Source organism: Cervus canadensis, chromosome 9, assembly GCF_019320065.1.
Source record: "Cervus canadensis isolate Bull #8, Minnesota chromosome 9, ASM1932006v1, whole genome shotgun sequence".
Lineage (NCBI taxonomy): Eukaryota > Metazoa > Chordata > Mammalia > Artiodactyla > Cervidae > Cervus > Cervus canadensis.
This window is the reverse complement of record NC_057394.1, coordinates 50057629-50073629: the sequence shown is the minus strand read 5'-3', so window position 1 is coordinate 50073629 and position 16001 is coordinate 50057629.

The window sequence follows — 16001 nt, the reverse complement described above, 5'->3', positions numbered from 1 at the left end:
TCTCATTTCCAACCTGGTGCAACATTAAGTAAAATTTTCTGATGAAGATTTTTCAGAACCATGCAATTAGCTTGTATAGTTTATGTTGATGAAATCAAGAAAATTTCCTCTATGTCTTTTATTTTTCATCAAGAAATATGAAGCAAGCTTCATATGAAGAGCAGAACTTGTGATTTTAATTTCTCTTGCAGAAGATATATTTATTTATTTTCTTTTTTAATTTTTTTATTTATTTTTAAAAAATTAATTAATTAATTAATTAATTTTTTTTCAGTGGGTTTTGTCATACATTGACATGAATCAGCAATAGATTTACACGTATTCCCCATCCCGATCCCCCCTCCCACCTCCCTCTCCACCCGATTCCTCTGGGTCTTCCCAGTGCACCAGGCCCGAGCACTTGTCTCATGCATCCCACCTGGGCTGGTGACCTGTTTCACCATAGATAATATACATGCTATTCTTTTGAAACATCCCACCCTCACCTTCTCCCACAGAGTTCAAAAGTCTGTTCTGTACTTCTGTGTCTCTTTTTCTGTTTTGCATAAAGGGTTGTCGTTACCATCTTTCTAAATTCCATATACATGTGTTAGTATGCTGTAATGTTCTTTATCTTTCTGGCTTACTTCACTCTGTATAATGGGCTCCAGTTTCATCCATCTCATTAGAACTGATTCAAATGAATTCTTTTTAATGGCTGAGTAATATTCCATGGTGTATATGTACCACAGCTTCCTTATCCATTCATCTGCTGATGGGCATCTAGGTTGCTTCCATGTCCTGGCTATTATAAACAGTGCTGCGATGAACATTGGGGTGCACGTGTCTCTTTCAGATCTGGTTTCCTCAGTGTGTATGCCCAGCAGTGGGATTGCTGGGTCATATGGCAGTTCTATTTCCAGTTTTTTAAGGAATCTCCACACTGTTTTCCATAGCGGCTGTACTAGTTTGCATTCCCACCAACAGTGTAAGAGGGTTCCCTTTTCTCCACACCCTCTCCAGCATTTATTGCTTGTAGACTTTTGGATAGCAGCCATCCTGACTGGCGTGTAATGGTACCTCATTGTGGTTTTGATTTGCATTTCTCTGATAATGAGTGATGTTGAGCATCTTTTCATGTGTTTGTTAGCCATCTGTATGTCTTCTTTGGAGAAATGTCTGTTTAGTTCTTTGGCCCATTTTTTGATTGGGTCATTTATTTTTCTGGAATTGAGCTTCAAGAGTTGCTTGTATATTTTTGAGATTAATCTTTTGTCTGTTTCTTCATTTGCTATATTTAAAAAAAAAAAAAAAAAAAAAAAAAAAACTTTTCCTTAAGCACCAAAGTAAAAACTGTTAAATTTTCTCTTGTAATTTTTCTTTATAGGAAGTTTTACTTATTGGAAGCTATACTTTCTAGTTCTCTGGATTAGTTTCTTGTTTCTGGAAATTCTCTACTTGGTGAGGTCTCAGATTCTACCTCCAGAACCTTTTCATCTCTCGTGGCCATAAATAGGAAGCTCAAGGACTCCAGAGTCTAGAGAAACTTTAAAGCAAAATCCAACTTTGTCCTCACTTACCTCCCTATATCTGCTTTCCATTTGTTTTGGGGGACCTACAAAATTCTTACATTCATGCAAGATTAACTGTCTTATCTAGCAAATGATTATTTCAATTGTAGCTGATTTTAGGTAGGGGAATTTAATATGTCATCTTGCCGGAAATGGAAATCCTTCTTATTTATCTTTATAGCATCATGATCTTCAATTATGATGTCTACTTCTTGTTTCAGTTGTTACTAGCTTTGCCCAAGCCCTATGCAATGAAGTTACCAACCTATATATTTAATGCACTATAATCCCAGAAATTAAGCCCATCCCTTGTACTTAGCAATAGAATATATTTTGTTCACTGATTAAATAGATAAATTTATGAACTTCATTTTTACTTTATAATTATTTCTACTAGTGAAACATTCTTAATTAGAGTTGATTTTAACTGCTACATTAAAAAGTATGCCAGAATGATTTATTTATTTAATTTTGTCTATTCCCATTGCTTTTATTTTATTTTTTAAAATTATTTATTTATCTTACTTTACAACATTGTATTGGTTTTGCCATACATTGATTTGAATCTGCCATGGGTGTACATGTGTACCCCATCCTGGAACCCCCTTCATTTAATTCATTCACGTATTGTCAAAATTATATTCTTTTTCAGTTTTAGTATTCAAAATATTCCTGAGATGAAAATTACAGTTTATAAGATTTTTTAATATTTTATTAGTTCATCAGATATTTTCCTATAAGTACAATTATCAAGTCAAAATACCTGAAATCATTTTTGAAGCTCTTTATATGCATTATAAATTTGCATTTCAGAAATAATTGCAACTCCTACTAACAGTGTTTGTGTGTGTGACAGATGTAGTAATATCTGTTTCATCATTTGCTTATCAGCATTTTATAATTTGCTATGTAAATCTTATATTATGTGTAGTAGCAAAGGCTTCTTTAAGAAGGAAAGGTTCAAAAAATGGTAATGAGGAAAATATTTCCCCAAATTCGTAAACAGAGAAAACACACAAGGTGTTATAATTTTCACACTTAAAGAATAATTTCACAGCATTCATCATTTTAGGAATTGTTGGAGAAGTTTTTTATTTTAAGAAGCAAAATGAAATAAAGGGAATTATTATATACAAAATAATAGCACTTAATATTTATTGAAAATTTACTATGTTTGATGTGCTTTTCATTTATTTCTGATTGAAATTCCACTCCTTTAAAATGTTGGGATAAAGGGTTCTTCCCACACTTAATATTTCCTTCTTGATCTCTCTTACTCTTTTGTCACCAGGGATGATGGAGTGACTTTTCTGTTTGATAAAGGTTGTCATGTCTAGGTTGGACAATTCTTCCTTTAGATGAGGTCCTACCGCCATGCAGAATATGATCTGCTGTGTTTCTTGCTGTATGCTTTATAATGTCAAGCATGTATGATAGTCTATCTAATCCTGACAGATTTGGGTTTCATGTGAGTAGGTCCAACCACTTGCTCATGGATCCAAATCAAAATTGTGAAGATAAGTTTTATCAAAAATAAAGGAGGTATTTTTGTCTTCATATGTTAATTTCCTTTCTTTCTCTACTGATTGAGAATTCAGGTGAGAGAGTGCATGTTATTTACTGGGCTCTTCTTACACCACCAAAAATAAGTTTTAATTTTGGTCTTTAGTTCAGTTCAGTCACGCAGTGGTCTCCGACTCTTTGCAACCCCATGGACTGCAGAACAGGCTTCCCTGTCCATCAGCAACTCCCAGAGCCTACTCAAACTCATGTCCATTGAACTGGTGATGCCATCCAATCATCTCATCCTCTGTCGTCCCCTTCTCCTCCTGCCTTCAGTGTTGCCCAGCATCAGGGTATTTTCCAATGAGTAGGTTCTTTGCATCATGCGGCCAAAGTATTGGAAATTCAGCTTCAGCATCAGTCCTTCCAATGAATATTCCGGGTTTATTTCTTTTAGGATGGACTGGTTGGATCTCCTTGCAGTCCAAGGGACTCTCAAGAGTCTTATCCAATACCACAGTTTAAAAGCAGCCATTCTTTGGCGCTCAGCTTTCTTTATAGTCCAACTCTCACATCCATGCATGACTACTGGAAAAACCACAGCTTTGACTAGATGGACCTTTGTTGATAAAGTAATGTTTGTGCTTTTTAATATGCTGTCTAGGTTGGTCATAACTTTTCTTCCAAGGAGGAAGCATCTTTTAATTTCATGGCTGCAGTTACCATCTGCAGTGATTTTGGAGCCCAAATAAATAGTCTCTCACTGTTTCCATTGTTTCCCCATCTATTTGCCATGAAGTGATAGGACCAGATGCCATGATCTTAGTTTTCAGAATTTTGGCCTTGTTTCTGAATTTTGTCTTTATTTGATAGTTAAAAAACACCCTAGCTTATTATGGCTTAACCCTTGAGAGATCAGGTAATTGATGAACCAAACATTGCGTTAAAGTTCTTTCTAGTCAGAAAGACTATGCTTGTAACAAGCTTACTATGCTTTCTCTTATTAAAAATATAATTTAATGAGCAAAGTAAGACTGTACAGTTAATTGGAATGATCATAGTGGCCTGGAATCATGGTTGTTTTCAGGCTTTGGGGACTAAAAATCTTATTCAGCATAGAAACATTGGAGTATATTTACCATATTACAAATTATTGACATTTATTAAACTTGCTATTGCATATTTAAAGAGAAATCCACATTTTTAACCATTAACCTTGAAAGCAGCTTCTATGATACAGGTCAGATAAGAAAAGTGACAGCACTCAGTAAATTCTTGTGTTTGCTTGTTTTGCTTTGATCAAAGAGGAAATTTCCTTTATTGTAGAAAGCAAATCTGTATTCTTTATTAAACTGTTCAGTGCATTGGGAAATTAACTCCTCTTAATGAGTAGTGTGAACATGCTTATTATTCATGGAAATATTTAGTATAATGTAATATCCCAAATATTTCTATCATATCTACTCATCTATTTAATTATGCATATTAGATACAAAGGAGAGGTCTCCAGGCTCTAACAGCTCAAAAATTCTATATATCTTTAATTCTATACATCTATACATCATTATACACCTCAGACTTAGCTTGAATACAATTTTATTTCTGCCTTTAAAATGTCTTTCTTCAATAGGCAGTCTTCCTTGACCTACAGAAGGCATTCCTTGGAAGATATGCCTTTACTACATAAGGCTAATATACATTTATACATATGTGTATATATATATATGTTTAATACCTTATTCAACAAAACACTGACATTAGTACATGTAACTTGAGGGGTTATTAAAATTTGATTTTAGCTATAACTTAGTTATTATTTTCCTACTCTTAATTCATTAATCCTCTTGTATCTCCTTAATTAAAAAATTAATTTGTGAACAGGGCAATGCTTGGTCTTTTCGCTTTATTTTAAGGTAAACATTATCTCTGGCATATTTCTGACAAATTATGCTATAAATATTACATGTGGCTCAACGATACATCTTTTGTTAGACTCAATTTTATAACTTCTGCTGAAGACTTTTCTTTGGAAGGTATTTGCATGCCATGTACATCCTTAATGTTAAAAAAAGGTAAAATAATTTTCACAGCTTCGTACAACTTCATGAAGAAGTCTGATGTAGCAGAAAATATGTGGACTCTGTAGTCAGGAATATTTAAGCTCAATTTTCACATTTATTAGATGTGTGATCACAGGAAAAAAAAAGTTTAATTTTGTTCATCTGCAGTTTTACTGTTCTTAGAGTGATGTTAATTATACCTATTTTGCAAAACTGTTGAAAAGATTTTTAGACACTCTGTTTTAAATATTTGGCATTTAGCTATTATTCAATACATTTAAGCTATTGTATTCATAAATTCTTACTATGAAATAATATGAATATATTCTTTAAAGGTCTTGGGATATCATATACACAGTACCTCTAGGCAGGCATGTGTCTAAGGCAGAAGGAAGTGACAGACAGGCTCGCTGGCACCTCAGTTTTCTTTCTTTGTTAATCCAAAGTCCTGGTGTGTGGTGTATGATTGGCGTATGGTGTATATGCTGGTGTATGATTGTACTTATCTCTGAGGTACTGAAGTTTTTCTCTGAAAGGAATGATGTTTACATCATTTAGATGAGTGCCTTGAGGTTCCTTAAATTGATCAAATCTTCTTCTTTTGTGTTCTCTTTACTAAAAATATTAGACAATTTTCCACTTGACAATGATTTATGCATCTTGGTGTTTCATATTTCCTGCTGCTGGTGATTATACACCCCAAGGCACTTATACATGGTTTACTCCAGGGTCAGAATATACATAGTGACAAGAGATATAGTCTTGCAAATGGAAATAGGCTAAGACCCAAGGGGCGGGGTGGGGATTTTTTTTTTTCCCTGACACATTGAAGTGCTACAATTGTATGTTATCCAGTAAGAAATTATAGAGAAATGAAATGATCCTCCTCTTAGTTATTTGAAACTTCTCTATTGGTGTAAGAAGTCATACTTCATCTGCAATAGCTTAGCTATAAAGCTTTCTTCAGTGTCTTTTTAATATCTAGACTTGCTAGCATTCAGAGATGTGATACAATGTGTTCAACACTTTCTTCTGATTTCTGCATGGATAAACATTGACTACATTGAACTTAATAATAAATAATGCATTGACATTCAGTTATCTATTTAAATTATTCTTGTTCCCCTTATTTCTCACCTGTTGTTTAAATTGTCTGTTATCATTGATTCTCATTCTTCAGTTTCACATGCAATCCAGTGTCACAGATGTCATTTGCTTAATTTCTAAAGTTCTTTCATTACAAAATACTATAAATTATTTATGTTTTAAAAGATAAATAATATGGTATTACCTCCAAAATGAAAATGGCTCTATATTGTTATTTTTAAATCTATGGGACTACTTTTAATTTTGGTGAGTTTGATTTATTATCACTTTCTTAGAATTATTTTTAAATATTTAATTGATATATTATAAAGTTTGTAAAATATGTGCAAGGCACAGAGAATAGATGCAGATTAAGAAATAGTAGAATATAACTATTAGCCTTGAAGTCTCCTGCAAATACCACCCATTTTTCTTCCCTCTATTCAATAGCACAGACTTATACTCTCTATTTCTTATTTCTCCAGCTGTATAATGGAAACAAAATAGTACTTAATTCTTTAGGCCACTATAAGGATTAAATGAGATAATATATAAATTATTTAATATTTTAAATGCTATTAAGTATTGATGATCATGATGATGTTTTCTGGATCATATATACAAGAAGATAAATATTCTGAAGTGGAATTTCTATTTGTAATATATAAGATTTATATTTGAAGTAGAATCTCTAGTTATGATATATATATATATATGTATATATATATAATATTGTGAGTAGTCTTCTGTTATATATTCTACCTTCTACTCACAGGGCTGTCATTTCATAGACTCTTTGCAACTGTGTAAAATCTATGATGCAACTAAATTCTTACCTCTGAAATAGAAAGATAATGAATACCTCTGAAGTAGCAAATAATGAATATGCTTCTTGTCCTTAAGAGATTGATATATTCCTCTTTTTATATATTCTCCTTTTCCATTTGTGGGAAATAATTAAAATTAGAGCAAGCACCTTGGAGCTGGAGATGAAAGCCACACATTGAAGGTGTTAGAATAACTTTACTAGCTCTGCTCCAACATTTGAGAGAAACACACTTTCCCCTTATTTCAGGAACTACTTTGGGGGCTCTTATTTTTTTCAGCATCTCATTGTGTAGCTTGATAAATCAATATGAAGCTGACAAAAAGGGAAAATAATCAAGTCTTGTTTTCAGATGTTTAAGTAGGATTTGATGGCACAGTCAGGAGCAGCACTACAGCCCTGTCTGGACTGGTTATGTAAATCAGCAGGGAATAAAATCCTGCTAAGTTGGCAGATCTTCTGGTAGTAGAGCTATGTAAAAACTTTGATTAGTAAGAGAGATAATCAGAGATACAACCCTGAATCAATTAATGAGCATTGAAGGAAGATTGAAGATGGCAGAATAGGAGGGTGCAAAATTCATCTCTCTTCACAAGTACATCAAGGATACGTTATAAGCACTATACAGCAGCTTCCCAGTAGTCATCTATGTTATACTTAGTTGTGTATATACGTCAATGCTACTTTCTCAATCCAGCTCAACCTCCCTTTCCCCTATGTCCACAAGGGAGCTGAGTTCAATGCTCTGTGATTACCTAAGTCAGAGGGGGGGGCAGGGAGGGAGACTCAAAAGAGAAGGGACATATACATATATATGGCTGGTTCATGTTGTTGTACAGAAGAAACGAATGCAACATTCTAAAGTAATTATACTCCAGTAAATAAAAAAAGAATATGTTTACAAATGGAACAGTTCTCACAGAGCACCTGCTGAACATTAACAGAAGACTTTGGACATCTAAAAGGACAAGAAAAATTCCCTCATAATCAGGTAAGACAAAAAAAAAAAAAAAAAAAAAGGAAAGAGGAATTAAAAAAGAAGAAGAAGAAGACTGGAACCCTTGTGGGAAACTGAAGGTGACAAGAGGGTCCCACATTCAGAAAAACACCCTCTTGGTGAGGAAATCAGCTGAGACAAAAAGGGACCTTTAGGAGATCGAAGGGGAATGCAGTGGACAGTCTATGGAAGGCAGTACAAATCAAGAACTGTACACGTAGTCTATGTGGCAGCCCTGAAACAACCTGGCCTGAATTGTGTGTCTTCTATTGAAGAGGGGGTGTTGGAAAAATGGGGTTTTGAGCATGGATCCAGGTAGGGGACAGCTTTTGGTTGCAAAAGACAGCCTGAAGGGACGGGAATAAGTAACTCCACAACTGAGAAATTTTGCAGAGAAAAATCCCAGGATACGGCAGAAGCAAGGCATCATTGTTGAGTGGTGTGCAAGGAGTAGGACTGGCATTGCAATTCCCATTCCCCACCCCATTTGAGAAAGCTCACGCACCCCTCAAGCCAAAACCACCTCCATTGCATAGACTCCAGGTCCTGAAAGCTGCCCATGCCAAAGCCTCCTTGGGAATCAGTCTGGGCACCCCTGTTTGAAATGGGAATCTAGCAATGCTGGCAAACACTAAATGCTAAAGCATGAGGTTAGGAGAGTGGGTCAGGGGAGAGGAATGTTGTTGGCTGCAAGGATACAACAGAGGGGACAAGAGTGAGGTGTACCATGGGCAGGAATGCCCCTAGAGGGACTGTGGTCTGCCTAGGAAACAGGACATTTTGTTGAGAAGTTCACAAGGGGTGGGGGCCACTACCACCCCCACACACCAGCCCCCGCCTCCACAGACACTGGGAAGGATTCCCACCAGACCAAGTGTGCCCCAGTCTATTGCAATCGCCACAGGCACTTTGCACACATCCCAGGTGTGGCTGTCATACCCCTCTCCAGCTGAGTGAGTGCGTTCCCCAGTCAGTTGCTGTTTTGTTCCCTTTCACCTGGGTGGTGAACAGACACATGAAAGTGGCACACATGCAGGGGTGGAGCCAAAACCAAGTCTGAGCTTCAGGTACTGTGTGTCTAAGAAAGAGAAACGGAAATCTCTCCATGCGGTTGCACCAGCAGCAGATGAAATCCCCTCAATCAGTTTGGTAAATCCTGAGTCTGTGGAATAACTTCATAGACAACAAGTGTTCCCACACCTCAGACCAATCGAGTTACAGCAGCTGTGGACTTTGGGAACAAACACATGAGTGAGTTGGGCCAGGCCAGACTCTGGGTTGCCCCCACAGTGCCCAAGACGGGTCCAGAGACGTACCTAGGGGTGTCGAAGGGCCTATTGGGGAGGCAGGGCTTGGCTGTGGCTCACTGTGTTAGTGTGGATGCTGACAGTAACAAACCCGGGAAAATACTATTATTATTCTTTTTTTTTTTTTTTAATTATTTATTTATTTATTTATTTATTTTTTTTATTCTTTTTTTTTGTTTGGTTTTCTTCATTATTGTTTTTATTTTTTACCTTTTTTTCTTTTTTAATTTTTTAACTGTAATTCCTGCTGTCCTTTCCTTCTTTTTGTTCATTTTTATTGTTTTTGTGTGTTTGTTTTATCTTTTCTTTGCTTTTTTTAGTTTATTTTCTGTTTTTGCTTTACTTTTTATTTTTTAATTATGTCTTTATTGATTTTTCATTTTTATGTTTTTTTTTTGTTAGCTTGTTTATTTTTCTTTCCTTTTTTGTCCATTTCTTTACTTCTGTTTGTTTCATTTCATTTTGTTTTCATCATTTGTCTTGGGTTTAGTTTTACTGCTTTCTTTTTTTGTGTGTGCTATTGTTGTCATTGCTGTTTGTTTTTGTTTCTGCTATCTGTCTTGGGTTTTGTTTCTCTTTTTTTTTTTTTTTCCTTTCCGCCTCCTTTCTTCTACTACAAGCTGCGTGGCTTGTAAGCTCTTAGTTCCCTGGCCTGGGCGTCTGGTGTGAGAGCACCAAGTTGAGGATACTGGACTGCCAGAGATTACCTAGACCCAAGGAATATCACTTGGTGTGCACTCTCCCAGAGGTATTCATCCTGACACCAAGATCTGCTTCCACTCAACTGCCAACAGGCTCCAGTGGGCCAACTTAGGCCAAACAAACCAGCATGACAGGAAAACCATCATGCTTATCAGCAGATGGGCTGCCTAAAATCTTACTGAACTCACAGAGATGCCAAAATATATCACCTGATGTGACCCTATCCATCAGAGGGAAAACTCAGCTCCACCCTCCAGGGTGCAGGCACCAATCCCTCCCAGCAGGAAGCCTAAACAAGCCCCTGAACCAACCTCACCAACCAGAGAAAAGTAAACAGAAGCAAGAGAACTAGAGTCCTGCAGCCTGCAGAAAGGAGATCATAAACACAATAAGTTAGGTAAAATGAGATGATAATTATGTTGCAGATAAAGAAGTAAGGTGAAAACCCACAAGACCAAATAAATGAAGAACATATGGGCAATCTACCCTAAAAAGAATCAGAGTAATGATAGCAAACATGATCCATGATCTTGGAAATAGAATGGAAGCAAGGATAGAGAAGCTAAAAGAAATGTTTAAAAAGGACTTAGGAGAACTAAAGAAAAACCAGTGAGGAACAACACAATTACTGAAAAGATATACACTATAGGAAGTCAATAGAAGAACTGAGGCAGAAAAATGAATAAGTGAGCTATAACATAAAATGATAGAAATAATTACTATAGAACAGAATAAAGAAAAAAAAAAAAGATGAAAAGAAATGAGGACAGCCTCAGAGACCTCAGAGATAGCATTTAACACACCAACATTTAAATTAGAGGAGTCTCAGAAAAACAAGAGAAACAGAAAGGGTCTGAGAAAATATTTGAAGATAGTATAGTTGAAAACTTCCCTAATGTGGAAAAGGAAATGCTTAACCAAGTCCAGGAAGCACAGAGTTCCATACAGAATAAAGCCAAGGAGAAACATGCCAAAATGTGCATTAATTAACAAAAATTAAATGCAAGGAAAAAGTATCAAGAGAAGCAAGGGAGAAGTAACAAGTAACACGCAAGAGAATCCCTATAAGGTATTACCTGTTTTTTCAGCAGAAACTCTGCAGGCTGGAGGGAGTGGCAGAATATATCTGAAGTGATAAAAGGGAAAAGCCTACAACCAAGATTACTCTACCCAGCAAGGATCTCATTCAGATTTGATAGAGAAATCAATAACTTTACAGAAAAGCAAAAGCTAAGAAAATCCAGCATTGTCAAACCATCTTTACAGAAAAACTGCTAAATGAACTTCTCTAGGCAGGAAACAAAAGAGAAGAAAAGGACTGACAAAAACAAACCCCAAACAATTATGAAAATGGTAGTAGGAACATACATATCTATAATTAAATTGAATGTAAATGGATTAAATATTCCAACCAAAAGAAAAAACTTACAGAATGGATACAAAAATATGACATATATATATATACACACGCACACACACACACTATCTACGAAGACCCACTTAAGACCTAGGGACACTAGGACTGAAAGTGAGGGGATGAAAAAGATACTTCATGTAAATGGAAATCAAAAGAAAACTGGAGTAGCAATACTCATATCAGAAAAAATAGACTTTAAAATAAATACTATTAAAAGGGAGAGAAAATGATTACTACATAATGATCAAGGGATTAATCCAAGAAGATATAATAATTATAAAAATTTATGCACCAAACATAGGAGCAGATAAATATATAATGTAATTACTAAAATCCATAAAATGGGAAAGTGACACTAACACAGTGATAGTGGGGGAATTTAACACCCCACTTACACCAATGGATAAATCATCCAGACAGAAAGTTAATAAGGAAATACAATCCTAAATGACACATTATATCAGATAGAGTTGATTGATATTTATATAACATTCCATCTAAAAGCTCTGAATACATTTTTTTCTCAAGTGCACACAGAACATTCTCCAGGATAGATCACATCTTGGGTCACAAATCAAGCCTTGATAAAGTTTTAAAAAATTGAAATTGCATCAAGCGTCTTTTCCAACCACAAGGCTATGAAATTATGTATCAATCCAAGGAAAAAAATGTACAAAATCACAAACACATGGAGGCCAAACAGTACGCTATGAAATAACCAAGAGATCATTAAGTAAATCCAAGAGAAAATCAGAAAATACCTAGAGATAAATGACAACAAAATGTGATGACTCAAAACACATGGGATGCATCAAAAACAAGAGGGGAGTTTATAGGAAGAGAGTCTTACCCCTAAAAACAAGAAACATCTCAATTAACCTATAGAAACCAGAGAAAGTAGAACAAAACCACCAAAATTAGTAGAGGAAATCATCAAGATCAGAGGAGAAATATGTAAAATGGAGATGAAAAAAACAGTAGCAAAGATCAAGGAAACTAAAACCTGGTTTGTTAAGAAGATATGCAAATTTGATAAACTTTTAGCCACATTCATCAAGAAAAAAAAGGAATGGACTCAAAGCAATAAAATTAGAAATGAAAAAGAAATCACTATGATACCACAGAAACACAAAGAATCACAAGAGACTACAACAAGCAATTATACTCCAATAAAATGAACAACCTGAAAGAAATGGACAAATTCTTAGAAGAGTACAACCTTCAAAGACTGAATCAGAAAGAAATACAAAACATGGACAGACCAAACACAAGAAATGAAATTGAAACTGTGATTAAAAATCTTCCAACAAAGAAAAGACAAGGACTACATGGCTTCACAAATGAGTTCAGTCAAGCACTTAGGGAAAAGCCAACATTTATCCTTCATAAACTATTCCAAAAATTGCAGAGGGAGGAACACTTCTAAATTTGTTCTATGACACCACCACAACCCATACAAAGGATTATACACTATGATCAAGTGGGATTTATCCCAGGGATGCAATAATTCTTCAAGTACACAAACCTGTCAATGTGATGCTCCATATTACCAAATTGAAGAATAAAAACCTATGATCATCTCAAAAGATGCACAAAAATTTTTGACAAAATTCATCACTCATTTATCAAAAAATCTCTTCAGAAATTGGGCATAGAGGAAACTTACTTCAACATAAAAGCCATATATGACAAACTCACAGCAAACATTATTCTCAATGGTAAATAAATGAAAGCATTTTAACTAAGTTCAGGAACAGACAGGGGTGTCCATTCTTGCCACTATTATTCAGCATAGTTTTGAAAGTCCTAACAATTGCAGTCAGATTAAGTAAAAAAAAGAAAAAGAAAAAAAAAAAAAAAACCTAATTCAGATAGGACTAGAAGAAATAAAATTATCACTGTTTGCAAGATGACTTGATATTACACATAGAAATTCCTCAAAATACCACAAGAAACCTAGAGTCAACAATGAATTAATAAACTTACAGGATACAAAATAAATACACAGAATTTTCTTGCATTCCTATACACTAACAATGACAGATTAGAAAGAGCAATTTAGGAAAAATCACCTTTACCATTGTAACAAAAAGAATAAAATATCTAAGATAATAAAATATCCACCTAAGGAGGCAAAAGATCTGTTCACAAAAAACTATAAAATAGTGATGAAAGAAATCAATGATGGCACAAACAGAGAGATATACACATTCTTGGGTTGGAAGAGTCAATATTGTGAAATGAATATACTACCCATAGTAATCTACTAGATTCAGGGCAATCCCTATTCAAGCAATATCAACAATTTTCATAGAATTAGGACAAGAAATTTTATAGTTTGTATGGAAACAGAAAAAATCCTAAATAGCCAAATAAATCTTAAGAAAGAAAAACAGAGTTGGGGAATGAAGCTCCCTGACTTCAGACTAACTGCAAAGCTACAGTAATCAAGACAATATTGTACTGCCACAAAAATAGAAATATAGATCAATGGAACAGGGGGAAAAAATCCCCCAAATAAGCCTACTTACCTAAGGTCACTGAATCTATAACGAAGGAGGCAGGCAAATACAAAAGAGAAAAGACAGTCTTTTCAATAAGTACTGGTGGGGAAACTGGACTGCTATATGTAAAAGAATGAAATAGAAAACACCCTAGTATCATACACAAGAGTAAATTCAAAATGGATTAAAGACTTAGTGTGAGGCCAGACAGTCTGTGAGGGAAATCATAGGCAGAACTCTCTTTGACATAAATCATCATATCATTTTTTTGACTCACATCCTAGAGTGAAAAAAAAAAAATCAACTTAATTAAACTTAAAAGCTTTGGAACAGTAAAGGAAACCATAAGCAAGACAAAAAGACCACCCTGAGAATGAGAGAAAAATATTTGCAAACGAAGCAAGTGACAAGGTATTAATCTCTCTCCAAAATACGTAAACAACTCATGCAGCTCATATTCAAAAATCAAACCACCCAATCAAAAAATGAGTGAAGGAGCAAAATAGACATTTCTCCAAAAAAGACACACAGATGACCAACAAACCCATGAAAAGATGCTCAGTATCACTAATTATTAGAGAAATGCAAATCAAAAGTACATTGAAGTAACACCTCACACCAGACAGAAAGTCCATCAACAAAAAATCTGGAGAAGATGTGGATAAAAAGGAATCCACTTACACTGTTGATGAGAATGTAAACTGATACAGCCACAATGGAGAACAGTAGAAAGGTGCCTTAAAATCTAAAAATAGAACTACCAGATTACAGAGTACCTTATGCTGCTGTGGAAGAGAAGAGGACAGTTAACACTAACCCCAGAAAGAACGAAGCCTCAGGGCCAAAGTAAAAACGACTCTCAGTTGTGGATATGTCTGATGGTGAAAGTAAAGTCTGATGCTGTAAAAAACTATACTGCATAGAAACCTGCAATGTTAGATCCATGGATCAACGGAAATTGGATGTGGTCAAGCAGGAGATGGCAAGAGTGAACAACATCTTAAGTATCAGTGAACTAAAATGGATTGGAGTGGGCAAATTTAATTATGAAGACCATTATATCTACTACTATGGGCAAGAATCCCATAGAAGAAATGGAGTAGCCCTCATAATCAACAAGAGTCTGAAATGAAGTATTTGAAATTGCAGTATAGTCTGCAGTACAGTCTTGGAAATGACAGAATGATCTTGATTTGTTTCCAAGACAAACCATTCAACATCACAGTAATCCAAGCCTGTACCCTAATTACTAATGATGAAGAAGCTGAAGTTGGTTGGTTTAATGAAGACCTTCAAGACCTAGAATTAACATAAAAAACAAAACAAAACAAAAAAAGAATTCCTTTTCACATAGAGGATAGGAATGCAAAAATAAGAAGTCAAGAAATACCTGGAGTAACAGGTAAGTTTGGCCTCGGAGTACAAAATGAAGGAGGGCAAAGGTTAATAGTTTTGTCAATAGAACACTCTGGTAATAGAAAACATCCTTTTCCCACAACCCAAGAGATGATTCTACACATGAATATCACCAATTGGTCAATACAGAAATCAGTTTGATTATATTCTTTGCAGCTGAAAATGGAGAAACTCTATACAGCCAGCAAAAATAAGACTTGGAGCTGGCTGTGGCTCAGATCATGAATCCCTTATTGCAAAATTCAGCCTTAAATTGAAGACAGTAAGGAAAACAACTAGGCCACTCAGGTACGACACAAGTTAACTCACTTATGATTATATAGTGGATGAGATGAACAGTTTCAAGGGATTAGATATGATAGAGTACTTGAAAAACTATGGACAGAGGTCCATAACATCATACAAGAGTCAGTGACAAACCCCATCTCAAAGAAAATGAAATGCAAGAAGCAATGTGTTGTCTGAGGAGGTTTTACAAATAGCTGCAAAAAGAAGAGAAGTGAAACAGAAAGAAAATGAAAGATATACACATCTGAATGCAGAGTACCAAACAATAGCAAGGATAGGTAAGAAGGCATTCTTAAATGAACAGTGCAAAGAAATAGAAGAAAACAAAGAATTGGAAAGACTAGA